General features: G+C 35.3%; 1 protein-coding gene across 1 annotated transcript in view; it reads left to right on the forward strand.

The window, feature by feature from the left end:
- CSRNP3 (cysteine and serine rich nuclear protein 3) overlaps positions 1-16,608 on the forward strand; it is a 106,843-nt gene that overhangs the window by 384 nt on the left and 89,851 nt on the right. The gene's annotated exons all lie outside the window — the stretch shown is intronic.

Raw genomic sequence — 16,608 nt, forward strand, 5'->3', positions numbered from 1 at the left:
AATTGACCCAATGCAATTAAATTGTCGATGTAGTCAGATGTGACAGAGAAATGTTGATATCATTATATTAAACTGAAAAGTTATTTATTCTATTTTAAAAATTTATGGGTAAGAAACAAATTCATCCAATAATTTTTAATTTCTTATGTATGCAGAAATAATATAAAAGAGAATACTACTAACAAATAGCTCATGTAAAAAGCTTCAAAATTATTTTTCCAGTGTTAAAACCATCTGTATTGCAATAGTTTACATGTCTTATAAATTAGATAATATATCATTCAAAATTTGTTGATGTGTTTTAGTATACTGCAAAAGGAAGGTTTGGAATATTCAATTATTTGAATTACAAAATTTAAAAACAAGGAAATTTTGAAATGTTAATAACACTGTTAGAACAATATATTTTATACTTTAGTAATACATATCTATATTTACTTGTTGTGTGCTTTTAATTTTTCATGTTATATTTCTTTTGAGAAATGGAAAAGATTATTGCATAAAACCTTTTATTTTATAAATATTATTCATTGATACTTAGAGAAAAACAAATTTGCTTAATTTTTAAGAAGAGATTATTTGATGATGCATATTTTTGTTGGTTTACCATTTAGAAAGATTATGCGTCTTTATGTATATTTATAAAATATGTACACACATGACCTTTTCTATGTAGAAAATAACCACTTCTTGCATTTATGAGCCATAGAGAAGTTTCTGTTTCAAATAGAGATTGTTGTGTGTAGCAAAATAAGGGAAGAAATAACTAGAAAATAATAGCACAACACTGAATCTGAATATCTTTGCCAAAGCCAGATGAGCATTGCTGCTATATGAATCTTTAGATTTAAATACATAGTTTAACTTTGCTCTACATTTTTACTGCTGTATTGTTTTAAAGGCATCCTGGGACCTAAATTCTTTACAATTAATTTTTGGACACCACTTAGGATGATAGTCTCTAAGGCACTTGGGCACATTTAACATTTTCAGAATTACTATAGTGACCTCATGTATTTGTGTAGCGACTAATAAAAATTTATGCCTGTAAGATGCTGTTTAAACCACAGCAGCAAAAAGAAATAGCCCATGTGCCTGATTATACGTGCAATATGTATTTGAATTTTTTAAAAAGCTGTGTTTCAAAAACAAGGGAAGTTAATGAAAATTTAAAATTGGCCTTCCACACGTATTTAAATGAAGCATTTGACTATTTGGGTTTCCTTGGTTACCATAGTCGCTGCTGACAGCTTCTTTTGGTGGGGAGGGAGTAAGCAGTGAGAATAGGACTCTAAAACAAAGCGTTAAAATCGTTTATCCATTAATAGACACGGGGGAATGTGATGCTGACAGCCCAGTAAAACCCGTGCCCACTCCCCATCGCGTATTCCTGCTCTCCCGTGATTCAGGTAGCCTGGCAGAGCCGCAGTTCCACAATTCCTTACCCAGCATTCCGTTTCAGCTGCTGGAGGACTGCCTGAGCCTTATGCAAATGAGACCAGCTCGGAGGCTTTGACTGCAGAAGCGAGAGGAGGGGGGCAGAAGAGAGTTCAAAGGTCACAGGGCTGGTGGAAAGCTGGATCAGTTGCCTGAAAAAAATGTACTGGGCTTCTCTGCAGCAGTGTTTTGCAGCAGTCAAATGAAGTGTGCTTTATTTCTGAGAGTGAAGATTTTACAGCGTGTGTGCCGTAGTCGTTTATAGTGCACGCAGGTATGGTGACATTTCATGATGCGCCTGATTTTTTTTCTATTAAAGACACTGATGAGCATTGGCTATTTTAATTCATCATAGCAATTGGCAGGGTGTTCCTGGTTTTCAGGATTCCCTTAACTAGTTTATGTTTTAATTTTCTTCTTCGTATTTCTCTACTTGAAACATGGGTGTTTTATTCCAATAGAATAATTTCATGTGAGAAAAAACTGGGTTTAGGCTTCTAAATAATTCCATTTCGGGGGTAAGTTATTTATTGAAGAGAGATCTTTGAGTTGAAACATCTAGATAAATATCGAGGCTTACAACTTTTAGAGGATTTTCACATTTTTAAAGAAATGTATTTAAAATAAGATCTGAGTTCCTAGCCTAAGATTCTTGTGATGTATCTGGTATTAAATAATGGAGTTCTTTTGTTCATATCTCACTCAATCTCATAAGGACAATTTTAATAAGTATATTTTCATTCCATTTTAAGGGTTTTGGTTTTCAGAGTTTTTGTTCTATGTTTTATTGCCAAACATCTTCTCAGAGCAATAATTTCTTATATTGGGGCTAGGTCCTTTAAACCCTTCTTTGATTTTTATAATTGTTATAAATTCTCTTTGGGACTTTTTGGATAATGCTATTTGAACTTAATGTGTTCAACTTCCTATGACTTTTCCTTTCAGTTAAGTCTGCATTGTAAAGTGATCCTTATAAATGTCACAGACAGGACAAAAGTCTTCTTTTCATGCACAAAATATCACACTTTTGTAAAATGTGTGATTACATCATAGGAAAGTCTGTCCTGCACCAAACAAATGTGTACTCACTTTTATTGTTCATATTTTTTTATTTCTGAAATATATTTTCAAACAAACTTAATTAAAACAGTACAATCAAACTGTTTATTCCTATCATTAAAGCATTTAAGTATATCAATTCAGCAGTTACAATGTTGATTTAAAAATGTTATTTTCATTTGCATCAACTGTGCATCTGTCTGTATTATTACAGGTTGTATGTGCATGAAAATATGTTGGAAAAGATGAAGAGGCAAAAATAGCTTTTAGCCATGAAATGACTGCTTTATGTTTTTATATTTGCATAAGATATTTAAAAATGAATTTTATGAAGCTTACATACAAAGATCGAGTACATATTTAAACTTAATTACTTTCTTTGCCCTGAAAAGAGGGAGTTAATTTTATTACAATGATTAAGATGAGGTGTTTTGGCAACAATATGTTTTACTGTAAAATAGAGGGGGCCTTGAGGAGGAACCAAAGCAGGAGGATAGCTGTTTAAAACAGTGAAGGACAGTTATTTCCAGTATTTATGAAATTCACTTAGTGGTTATTCAGGGCCAGATTCTCACCCTTTATCACTCTATGGGGACAGTATGACATTTATCCAGGATCCTGAGATTAATTTAGGAAAAGGAATTCATGTTTTGTATGAGCTTTTAAAAAATTCAAAAACTGACATTTTCTTCTAAAGTGTTTCTCTTTTGAAACTTTCAACAATGACTTCAGGTAAAAGGGGTATTGTTTAAATTAGCTGTTTTCTTTTTATGTTGGTCAGAATATGCTGTCCTCTGGTCCAAACAATATTTATAGACTTTGCTTTTATATATATATAATATAATATAATATAATATAATATAATATAATATAATATATAATTATTTTATATATGTCTAAAACAATAAATATATATGCACACACATATGTGTAAAAATATATGTATGTTATACATATTGTTGCATATATTATGTATACACACACACACACACACATATATATATATATTTCAGGCAGCCAAAGAAAATATTTTTAGTGGTACATCATATTTAATCCAACAATTTTTTTCTTAAAATGTATAATTTTATATTTAATTCAGCAGTGCCTGTAGTTTGTGTCTACTAATCCCTGTGTGTGTTGTAGGCAGAGAGGGAGAAAAGAACCAAGTTTAACATTCATTTAGGTAGTCCAGTACTTTTAACTTTGTAAATGCAACTTCTATCACAGAGCATGTTCTGAATATGGAAATAAAACCAGTGCGGGCAAAGAAGGAAAGCCCATGAAGATTCTTGGAGAAAACGTGATAATAGACAAATGTGAAATAAAGAGAATTGTTGTGATTCTGTGAACCACGAGAGAGCTATATATGTCCTACAGCTAATTTATGGCTTTGAATATCCTGGATAATTTATGTCTCTATGCAGATTCACTCAAAATTGAAGTCTTTTGCAATAGCTCGAGCCATGCTACTTCCATACAAATCTCAGCAACATATACACAGTAAGTCTGTAGTTTGAATATCTAAACGTATATAGAAAAAAAAATGCATTTGTGTAAATACAATTCAAATCAAATTTGAGAAGTAAAAGAATAAATAGAGTAAACTAAAAACAAATCTTTGGGGATATGCACTTAGCCTACTTAAAGAGATAGTGTTATATCAGGCTTCAAAGGAATCTGAGGATTTTTCAAAAATGAATTTCCTGCTCTTTGATTACCAGTCTGTCTTTGTCACCACTTGAAACTAGAGACCATATTGTAGGCTTGGAAAAGATTTCAGGGCAAACATGTTCTACTCAGTCTAGCAGTGTGGAACATAGTCTAAAATCTACAAATAACTGTTGTCATCTCAAAATCACATGTGTAGGTTTTAAGTTTTATTATTGCTGTATTTGTTCTCCTGAACTTCTGGAGCCTATGAAATAGAAAAAAAAAAAAAAAAAACTAAATTACTGAAACATGTAGAAGGAAAATGCTCAAAATAATTGAGTATTCCAAACAATCACATTTCTCTATTTTAATATAATATTTTAAAATAAACAATCAAAACAATTGTCTTTTTATTGCCTATTCTAGAATTTACATAAAATTCCATCAATTTTATTAAAAATTATAAGAACAATAAAATTATAAAATGATTTTAAAGATCTTATTAGACCTATAATAATGCTATAGTAATACCTTGTCTAGTAGAGTTGGAAAATAATCTGCATGATATAAACAGATTTTCCAAATAGCTAAAGTTTATGACTATAAAGGCCAGTTTTTAAAAATGCTAATAGCGGTCATGAAATAAAAATATAGTACACATCATACTGCCTTGTAGAGCAAAGTGAAAGTCAGTTTAGGTTTTTTTTCATGGCATAAGAATTATTAGTCCAACCATTATATTCACTTACTGCAAAACACAAAACTATTCCCAACTATTCTCCAACACCAAATAGCCTCTTACTATTATATACTTTTTATATATAATTTTATATGCCTTTTATAATTTTGTCTCTTTTTAAATGTTAATATATATTATTTTTAACATAGTTAATAATTGTCCTTTTAGAGCAATTCAAAAATCAGTTTTGAACTTTGCTTTACATTCAATTCTAAATTACTTTGACTTTCCTGGACAGAGAAAGAGAGAAACCTTCCTTCATACTTCTACTATGTACTGAACTCCTGACAGATACATACATATAGTATAGAAACATAAAAAATAAACAAAATTTATTTTTAGTTTGTCTTGTGTTCAGAATGTTGAAAATCATTTGAATTCCAAATAAATGAAAAATTTCTCTTGTTAGTACAATGAGAATCTATAATATTGAACTATCAACAGAAATTTGAACTTTATATCAAATAGAAAAATGAGGAATATCTAACAGATATACAAATAAAAACAAAGAGACCAATTTTTTGGTTGCATTTGACTAATCATTGGTTCCATATACTTCTTGCCAATTTGGGGACTTGTGGTCCATCTCGTTTTCAAATCCTGGCATTAAATTCACCACCTTTCACCACAGTGCTAGCACCACAGTGCTAGAATTTTTGGTTGTTCAGTTCTTTGTTTCCATGCAAGCTTATGAATCCACATACTCATTTAGAAATGCATCTAGTCACATGTGTTCATGCTCATGTCTTACATTCTCCCCAATCATAAATAAGGAAAGTAAGACAACTGAACCATCAACCACCATTTCTTTGAAATCTCACTAATATAACACAAAGCAGCTAATGCCATTTTAGTAGGTGTTCTCATATACTGTGAAGAACTTGATCTAAAGGAGTGTTGGTTCCATGAACATAGTATCAAAAGACTGTAACAATGAGATCTAGTCCAGCATATTTGGAGAATAACTTCTCATTCTGGTCCTCTTTTGCACACTAGCATATTAAAAGGCCTGAGGATTCTTACTTTAACAAACCTGGGTAACTTTGTTTAATATAGTAATACCTTATAAATTTAGGTCAATTTATGAACAATGAAAAAAAACAGAAAAATGTTGTATATTGTTTTCTTGATAGGAAAAGCTTTTATTGTGTTGTATATTATGTGCGATTTCAAGCTGTATCATGGAATGTGAACAGGCTGAATAAGGGAATTGTTAAGAACTTAAGTTCAAGTCCCAGTTCTGGAGTTGTTTACACAATGTTCTCTGACATTTGCAAGCCATGTGGCCTTGACATGGTACTTGAAACCCATAAGCCTTGTCTTCTTCATTAGCAAAGTGGTAATATTAGTCTCTATATCAAGGGATTTTTATGAAAACGGAATGACATGATACATACCTGGCACATAATAGGAATATTATAGATGATAGCTAATATTAACATTTTTCAACCCACACAAGTTGATTTCCTGGTGCTGATGAGGCAAGTTCAGCTTAAACTTATAGTTACAGAAAATCCTCATGGAACATCTTAGGTTTCAATGGATGAGGAAGAGATGTGTTTTCCAAAAATAGAAACCTACCAGGATTTTATTGGAGGTTATCCCAGGTAATACTAAGGAGTTAATGGTTAGAATTTGAATGGGACAAGTAGAGAAGGCAATCAGCATGGTCATCAAGGTTCAAACTATATGTGGCTTCATAGATATGTACCTTCAATCATTCCAACTAGAAGTACAGTCTCCACAAAATCCCCAGGTATGATGTGGCAATATGTGCTTTTCTGAGCTCCCTTTTTTTATATCCTTTAAGACTTTGCAAATTTCCATCTTTGTGCCTCTACTCTACTATTTTTCCATTCTGACTTCATGCAATTAAGGCAATAGTTATTCATCTCTGTTCCATCCAGAGTTTCTATCTCATCTGTAGCCTATAAGTTTTTCAAGTATAAGGGGAGCCTGGCTCATAGAAAGTGTCCAAGAAATGTTTGCTGAGCCAATGTTATTATGGTGTATAAAGTACTTAATTCTACCTAATGACATAAAAGTGCTAATTTGTGTGAATCATGAGGTGATCATCCCTGAATATCATATTGGTGTTTAGAAATATTGAATCAATTGATTTAGTCACAACGTTTTCCAATAGAAACTTAGAAAAATATATCTACATTTTTACTTAAAAATTATTTTAATAGTAGCATACCTAGAAGTGCTTTTTGGTAAATACACATTAGTAACCAGTTCAGAGTAGATTGCGGGAATATGACTCTACTTTTGTGAAACTTGTTTAAAGGGTGAATCTGCTCTAAACAGTGAATGTCCAAGTTTCAAAAGATTGTATGACTATGGTGCAACTTATTTCTATTGTGAACAAGTTTTACATTTCCATAGAACATTTACTGAGACTTGAAAATCCAGGTAGTTAATTTTACACTGTATATATATTTTTTTTACTAATTGCTGCTTAATGCAGTGTCAACTTCAGGCTGAACAACTATTGTTCCCTGTCCCTGCCTTCAATAATAAAAATCTATATTGTGCTTAAGGTGGTGATTTGCTTTGAAGAATGTCCAAAGTATTTTTTTCTACTTGTTGTAATTTTTTAAATCTCCTTTATTTTTTGTGCAGTATCTTTGGCAGGATCCCAGTGCTTGGATGGGTAAAGTTCTAAAGCTTGCCCATATTTTATTCTGATGTCTATTTTAGTGTACTTTATGAGGAAAATGTTTTTTTAAAGTCCCTTTTCCTTCACACTATTCAGATAATTCCTCTAAAGGAAAAGGATATCATTATCTTCAATAGCCTTTGATTTACATTGCCTCATCTGTTTTGCTATTCAATCAGAAACTTTCTAAAGGACAACGGGAAACTTTTTAAGTGCTAAGGAGAAAAAAAAAAGGCTATCTTCCAGTGATGCAATAATAATAATTTTTAATTCTTTTAGATCCATGTGTTTTTTTCCTCAATGTGGTAAGTCTTGCAAATTGTCCAAGGAATTAGGCTAAGTACTATTCTTTAGTCTTAATGGCAAGCATGTAAAATAAATTTTTCATTGCCTTCACTTGGTACTTTTGTTGTTAGGGAGGGAAAAATAGGCTTACACCAGGCACTTGATCAAATTTCAGCAGTTTTAAAAGCCTTGTCATGTTCTTGGTTGTTTCCTCTGGTTTCGATGACTAAAACACCATCTTAAAAGTTAACCTTAGGGGCCGGCCGCGGTGGCTCAGGCCTGTAATCCCAGCACTGTGGGAGGCCGAGGTGGGCGGATCACGAGGTCAGGAGACGGAGACTATCCTGGCTAACAGCGTGAAACCCCGTCTCTACTAAAAAACATGCAAAAATTAGCCAGGTGTGGTGGCGGGCGCCTGTAGTCCCAGCTACGCGGGAGGCTGAGGCCGGAGAATGGCGTGAACCCGGGAGGCAGAGCTTGCAGTGAGCAGAGATATACCACTGCCTGGGCGACAGAGTGAGACTGTCTCAAAAAAAAAAAAAAGTTAACCTTAAGGAAGAACTTTTGACTTTCAAACTAGTGTATTCCACTATACCATTTTGCCAAATGCCAAATGATGATCAATGTTGAGGACCAAGAGGCATTCAAAACCAAGATCTGGCCATCTTGTATGAATACTAATTACAATGGCACACAATTACAGGTAACATGGAATGCTTCCTGAGTACCTCCCAGCCAGAGAGAGTCATCAGAATCTCTTTGCAATTATTAGTGAATGGAATAGCTGTCCTCTTTATCAGCAGGACATAAGTCAATTTAGCCATTGGGGTGAGGGAAGCGGGTATGAAGTCTTTGCACAGAGGTCATGGCTTTTGTTGTTTGTTCTCAGGTCCTGGAGTCTGCTTTGTATCAGAGCCTATGTTTTACTAGTTATGCCCTGTCCATCCGGCCCCCACCTTTTTTTTGAGACAGAGTCTCACTCTGTCACCCAGGCTGGAGTACAGTGGCGCTATCTCGGCTCACTGCAACCTCTGCCCCCTGGGTTCAAGTGAATCTCCTGCCTCAGCCTCCCGAGTAGCTGGGATAACAAGCATGCATCAACACGCCCAGCTAATTTTTGTATTTTTAATAGAGATGGGGTTTCACCATGTTGGCCCAGCTGGTCTTGAGCTACCAACCTCAGGCAATCCGCCCGCCTCTGCCTCCCAAAGTGCTAGGATTACAGGCATGAGCCACTGCACCTGTCCCCCTTATTTTGATAGAAGTGCAAACTGAGACCCAGAGAAATAATCTTCCTACTTAAAATTATGCCACTTGTTAGTAGCTGCTCCAGGATTCAGACTCCAAATTTATGTCCCTTCATTTACTGAGCAGGCACTGGAATACCTATTCAGTTCACAAAGTGTTTTATAATCAAATGTGAGAAAAACATTGGGTTGAACAGGGATTATAACACAGTCTAATAAGTACTGATAAATGCACAGACCAGGTGGTGTGAATGCAGAGAGGCCATTTAACCACAGTGTGCTACTGGTCAAGGAATATTTTTCAGAGAAGGACTAGGTCAGCTATAAACCTTGAGCAGCTTCAGTTTCCTTTGTTTAAACTACCTTGTAAAATGTGGTGGAAGGTTACAGGGAATGGTTACAGAGCATCTGACCCATAGTAGGTGCTCACTAAAGGCTAACTGGAGTTATTATAAATGGAATGAGGCTATCTAACCACCTTTTAGGAAAGACAGGTACTGTCCAGGAAAGTGTAGAACCATTCCTGTTAAGTATTCCTCAAGCCACAAAGTTGCAGATGAGGCCAGTTTTGGGTAGTCATTTGAGTAGTATATGGCAGCCAAGATAACAGTAAAGAAATCCCCCGGAAATGTCTCCAGCAGATGCAGTAGGTCCTTTAGCACAAATGCCAGAAGAAACTGAAGGAGCTGGAAAGAGCCCTGTCTTAGGAAGTGGGTGACCCTGATCGTAAAAGGAATGTTGGCAACAGGTTTATAAACTTCTTTTATACTTTGAAATAATGGGTTCCTGATGAATCATCTCTCCAGTTTCTGGACACCCATCAAAGCTGGGGAAATGGTACAATCACCAGAGCAGAGGTTTTTATCCTGGGAGTCTATAATACATGGCATGCATTTCTGCTATGTGCACTTTTTTTCTGGGGAAAATGTTCATTTCTTAATCAAATTCTCAAACTGCAAATCATCAAACTGCAGAAATGTGATCCACTGCATATAAAGTAACTCAGTCCTTTAATTCAAGGTCACAAACAGTTCTGGCATAAAAGAATTCATAAATAATTTGGGAACCCCACAATTATTATTTCTCCAACAAAAATATTTATTAGCCAGGAGTGCTCCCAGGGTTCTTGGCTTAAGCAGACACCTGGACAAGTGAAGTACATTTGGCCAACTTGTGCTTCTCACATTGGCAAGCCACCAGCAGCATTTTTCACATCGGTAATGCCCCATGGAAACGCCTTGTGGGATTTTACCTTGTAAAATCATTGCCAGATTCCTCTTGTTTTGGCGGCAGATATGCTAATTTCTTGCCAAATGGTTTTAGGCAGAAATGACTCTAGTATTGTAGAAATATATGTCCTTTTTTTTCTTTTAGAAAAATGCATAACTATTCTCAGAATGTATGAAGTGATAAATGTTCAAGGCACTTTTTGCTTAGCCAGTGGTAATTGTTTGAATGACCTAAAAGTCATGCCTTCCAACAAACAATTACATTCAATATGGCTTTCAAAGGAGCATTCCCTCAACATGCATGTGCACTTTTTTAGAAATTAAAAATATTATGCATTGTAGTTACCATCTGTGATTTGCTGGAAAAGACCCCAGTGGGAGGAAGCATAGTATAGATGTATTGACTTCTAATCCTGGCTTGCTAAGAAACTTTGACAAAGTAGTTAATCTCTCTGCAACTTGGTTTCTTTAACTGTAAAATGAGGGTAACATGGCCAAGATTGTTGTAAAGATTCAGTAAGATAAAGATTGTAAAGTAGCTGGCACATAGTAGTTCTATTTACGTCCTCTTCCTCTTCCCATATCTCTTTACATAATAGTCTCCTGCCTTGTACTTCCCCTGGTCTTCATGTTTTATGCTAGGAAAACACACACACACACACACAGTATGACAAATAAATGACATTAAATTAAACCTTGGGAACAAATAATAGAACAAATTAAACGAACACAAGCATATACAATTGTTACAGGAAAGGGGTCCCCATCCAGACTCCAAGGGAGGGTTCTTGGATCTCACAGAAGGAAGAATTCAGGGCGAGTCCGCAGTGCAAAGCAAAAGAAAGTAAAGTGGTGAAAGAACAGCTACTCATAGACAGAGTAGGGTGTTCCCAAAAGTAAGAGGAGGAACGCGTCCACCTTAGGTACAATGCTTGTATAAATAAGATGAAAAAAATGTCATGAGGAGATGTGCTCTGCTACAAGGGTTTGTGATAAAGGATTAATTTTCTTAATTACTATATTTTGCATGAATCAATGTTATTACCTTTAAAGCCAAATTAGGAATGCTTTTGTTCTTAAGATATCTCAGGATATTAGGGCACTCCCAAGTCTGAGTCTACTTAGTAAACATTATCAATCTGTTACCTTAACTGTAAATACCCAGAAGCTAGGGATACCTAGCTTTCGTTGCTCTGGTTTGAACCCCTCTGACACAACTTCTGTGCTGGGTTTGAAGCACCCTTAGGGAAAGCAGCTGAGGCTAGGAAAACAAAGAGCTAGGTAGTAGCAAAGAGAGGGTCTTCTAAATGACACCTGGAATTTATTTCCACTATGGGTGATGTCAGGGAAATGTGACGTCACTATATAGTACTCAGCTTTGAAGAGGTGGCATTTTTCTTCTTCTATCCCAACTCTACAGGCTGCTGTGCAAAGAATATGAGAGTGCAATGAGTAAGAAGAAAAAGAAAAGGAAGGAAGAGAATTTGTTTAAAGATTGAACAACAAAAATCTTATAGAACTGAGTCAAAAGCCTGGAAAAAATTCAGAGTTGCTCTGATTTTATGAAACCTACTAAAGAAATCGTTTCTTTTAGAAGGGCACTGCTTAAAATGATGATTAGTTTATCTAGTAAAGAGTTTAGACCAGGGATGTCCAATCTTTTGGCTTCCATGGGCTACATTAGAAGAATTGTCTTGTGCCACACATAAAATATACTAACACTAAGATAGATGATGAGCTAAAACAAAAAACAAACTCATAATGTTTTAAGAAAGTTTACAAATTTGTGTTTGACCACATTCAAAGCTGTCCTGGGCCACATTGCAGCCTGTGGATCACGGGTTGGACAAGCTTGGTTTAGACTATATTCAGTGTTTGATTAACATAATAGTATAAGGACAGAAGATTATAGATTATTCAAAATCATGGTTTTTAAAAATTGGAAATGAAAAGGATTCAATTTAACAGTTAAACATTTATTCAGAGATTTAAGAACATTTGGTTAATTAAAGCTATTTCTCGAAATTATAAAAGCATCATAGCATGATTTTTTTTTTTTAACTGAGCTCTCTTTTCTTGAATATTGTAATAAAACCTATATACCATCAATTGAGCCACTGTCCTCTTCATCGTCTATCTCACCCAGTAGACTATCTGGTTGATAATTTGACATTGTGAATATTCTTATTTTTGCCAGCTAAACTCTTCCTAACCTCTATCACAGATGAGCCACTCACAGGTATTATCATCAGCTTATTTACAATGTCTCTCACTTCACCATTTGAATTTGGTGAAGCAATCAGAAGAAACACCAAAATTACGTTCCTTTCTGAGTAAAGCTAAAGAAGAAAAGCTTCTTTTCCTGTGCAACTCAATCCGGACACTGGTGTTTCCTGGGCCCTCAGCCCATTGCTGATTGAAGCCAGCACCCTTACCTTATTAAGTTCATTGGAATAGAACTTTATCATAGTTTCTTAGTGTTTTGTGCTTGCTGGAAGAATTTACTGGAAGAATGCGAAGTAGATTATTTTGCACTTTCACAAATCACAGAAAATCCTTCCTCTCATGCCACCTTGTAATGCAAGTTGTGTAACATGCCCGTTGATCTAAAATCTTCCACCGTTGCCAAATTATAAAGGTGGAAGAATCTTTGTTAATGATCCTTGCAGTTAAAAGTTACTCTCACTTTGCTTAAATAAAAAATCAGCAATGCAAAGGATAAACCCAATCTCCCAAGTAAAAGTGAACAGAGGGGCTCTTGATGCCTCCTATTTTTCCTGATAGAATACCCCCTAAGGCTCATGCACTACACAATGTGATGAAATAAGGATCCTGCAGATCAAATGAACCCAGAATTCACAGCTCACCTTCCTTTCATTTTCCGGCCAGGAAAGAAATAACATCTTATGAAAGCGAACATCCCATTACCATATAAGAAAATTCTTGCCATGCCAGAGTTACTTCCTGTCAAGTTCATTTCTTCCTACATCAGTGATAGGCAGGCCTGTGCTTACTCTGTTAACCATCACTCAGCACTCAAACTTTTTCAGATTGGTAAATTCATGATTCACCCTAATGACTTTCATGTTTTATTTACTGGGTTTCAAAGGCAGGAATTTTCATATATGTGGTTCCAGTCTAGATGGATTTTCCTATTTAGATGTTTTAGTTGATTGCACGGTCATTTCCTTTCTCATCAAGAGCACAAATGAGGGCTGTCAGATTAACAAAAAACAATAAAAAAGTAGATTTCTCAGTTAAGTTTGAATTTCAGATAAATTTTAGTGTAAGTATGTCCCAAATGTCATTTTTTTAATCTGAAATTTAAATTTAACTGGGCATCCTATATTTTTATTTACTAAATCTGACAACCTTAAGAGGTTGTTCTACAAATCATGTTACCTGCTCCTCAGACATGGGGATATATGGTGTTCTTAAGACATGTTTTCTGTAGTCAATTCCTTATGATAGATAACAGAAAGGAAATAGGGGTAAAATATAAGAAGAAAAAAGGATTAAACATTAGATGAATATCAGTGGGATAGTAAGAACTCAGTGAGTTATCTATGAAAACCGTGGAATTTTTAGACTGTCAAAAGAGAGTAAAATGAATAAGATTTCAAGATATACCCAAAGGTTCACTTCAGTCATTCTTCCACAGGCATTAAAATATATGTTTTTATCCATCCTCTTGATTTGACATTTTTAGTCAAACCCTTCTCCTAACATGCTTCTGGTTTCTGATATTTTTCCCTTTGAACTCACCACTAGCTTTGCCTTCCCAATAGGACAGAGATATATTAAATGAAACAATTGCCTTATAATCACAAAAAATCTAGTGTTGTTTCTTTATTAGTTATTTCTTGCAGAGAGAGAGGAAACATTTTTACTTTTCCACTACTTTTTCATAAATGTGCTCACAAGCTTCTGCGCAATGGTCATATCTAATATAAATACTAAATAAGTAGTATGTGTTAATGAAAAATAACAGATTTCTGAGATCATATCATGCTTATTTAATGTTTTAAAATAAAGTAGTTCTTAATTAAAGTTTGCAATAGACAGGGAAGTGTGGGTGCAGGGAAAGGGGAATCCCTAACTGAGAATGTGGCCAAGACGTGAATTCATGGATTATACTGATAAACGCACAAAAAAAGATAAATCGATGACAGACGAGGAAAGGATACTGGCTTCGAAATGCGATTGAGTCTCTGGAGTCATACCCAACCAGGTGGGCCCCTGTTTACAGTGTTTCCCTCTCTGCCTAATGGCCATGTAGTTGAATGATCAAGGGGCAGACACCTGAACCAAGACAGGTCAAAACGTTGCTGAGCCTTTGGAACCTTACAGTTGAACTGTGACACAGAGAGAAGTTGCTGGAGCTTAAACCTGGTAATTGCAGAGCTCCAGAGAAGCAATTTTTACAGCCATAATCCCAGAAGCTGCCCCAGTTCCTGTTTCCTGAGTTTTGATTTCAAGCTCTATCGTAGATTGCATGAACTAGTCCAGTGTTTTCCCAACAGAAATCTTTTGCTTAAGTTAGTCTAGAATTGGCTTTTGTGTTGCTCACGAGCAAAAAAAATCATATTACGCTTTGGGATCAGTTTCATCTCTCATTTTCATTCTTATTCAACCAAATATGCTGTTAGGGGAGTTAGAGTGGTAAATGAGATGAATAGCATTTCTGCCTTCATGGAGCTTTCAGTGTAGCAGAAAAAAACAGATATTAAAGTATGGAAATTAAAGGCTCTTATTAATTCACTGAACAAATATTTATTGAGGCACCTGTTATATACAAGGCATTGTTCTAGGCACTTGAAACATTTGTAAACAAAACAAAGATCCCTGCTCTTGTATTTTTTTATCAGGAGATGAAAACAGTAAGTAATAAGCATAGAAATATATAAATAAATAATATGGGTTTAGAAGGTGGTAAATGCTATGAAAATAAATTAAAAAGTAGATCAGAAGGAATGGTATATCAAATGTCCTAAAGACCAGAAAGAAATTGCAAGTTGGAGTAACTGCAAGATTATTAGAGCTGAAATATCAATGACAAGGCCAGTGGCTCAAATGAGGATGAAGAGGTTGGATGAGCTAGATTGTTAAGGACTTTATAAGCTATCTCGAGGATTTTGAACTTTATCCTAAGGCACTCTGAAGCTACTTAAGAGTTTTAAGCCATAGACTGACAGGATCAGATTTGCATTTTAAATTTGTCATTCTGCCTGCAACCTTGAAAACACATTGAAAGCTTGCAGCAGTGGATGTGAGAGAATAATTGGGAGGCAGGCCCTTGGCCTAGTCTAAGTGAGAAATGGTGGTGCCCTTGACTAGCATGTGTTTCATGAATTGGACAACAATAGCTGTGATAAAATGGCTGTTTTCTATGCTTAGATTTTCAGCTCTTCATATTTAGAATAGATTAATGCCTGTCCAACTTTATCTCTGTTCTTTGGGCTTTGGTGCTGTAAAAGCCAACTTTAGGGCCAGGCGTAGTGGCTGATGGCTGTAATGCCAGCAGTCTGGGGGGTCAAGGTGAGAGGGCTGCCTGAGGCCAGGGGTTGGAAACCAGCCTGAGCAACATAGTAAGGTCCTATCTCTACAAAAAAATTCTTGGAAACTTAGCTGGGCATGGTGGTGGTGAATGCTTGTAGTTTCAGCTACTGGTGAGGCAGAGGTGGGAGGATCCTTTGAGCTCAGGAGGTTGAGGATACAGTGAGCCATGATCATGCCACTGCACTCCGGACTAGGCAACAGAGACCGTGTCTCTAAAAACTAACAAATCAAAATAAATAAATTAAGTAAAGTCAATTTGTAATGTTTGGCGCATTTTCATTTGCTGTATACTACCAAGTTTAATTTGGCCTCATCTGTAGGAACAAAAATATAATATGTAGGTATTTAAGGAGTACAGCAGCTACGGGATAGGCATTAATTATCCTCACCTGGCTCTGTATCTAATCAGTCAGTCATTGCAATCCTCCAACACAGTACAAACAAATCAGTATACAACACTTTATTAATAGGGCCTTCTCCCTAAATCCTTATATTCTTTTCTTTCCTAGAAAGATGATGTAGGTGATATAGAAGAAAACCACATCTCCCTTTAACACTCCACTATTAAGTCTAGATTAAGGGTTACATACTGGTAAACAATGGATCATTCAGCCTTCAAATTTTGCCATGACATTTTGTTATACTCACACAGGGAACGCATAGGGAATATTTTTTAAAGGCAATGAAATTGGATAGGTATTATACTTCGTCGTTACACAAGCAATTTTTTACTTAACAGGT

This window comes from Piliocolobus tephrosceles, chromosome 11, assembly GCF_002776525.5.
Source record: "Piliocolobus tephrosceles isolate RC106 chromosome 11, ASM277652v3, whole genome shotgun sequence".
Taxonomy (NCBI): Eukaryota; Metazoa; Chordata; class Mammalia; order Primates; family Cercopithecidae; genus Piliocolobus; species Piliocolobus tephrosceles.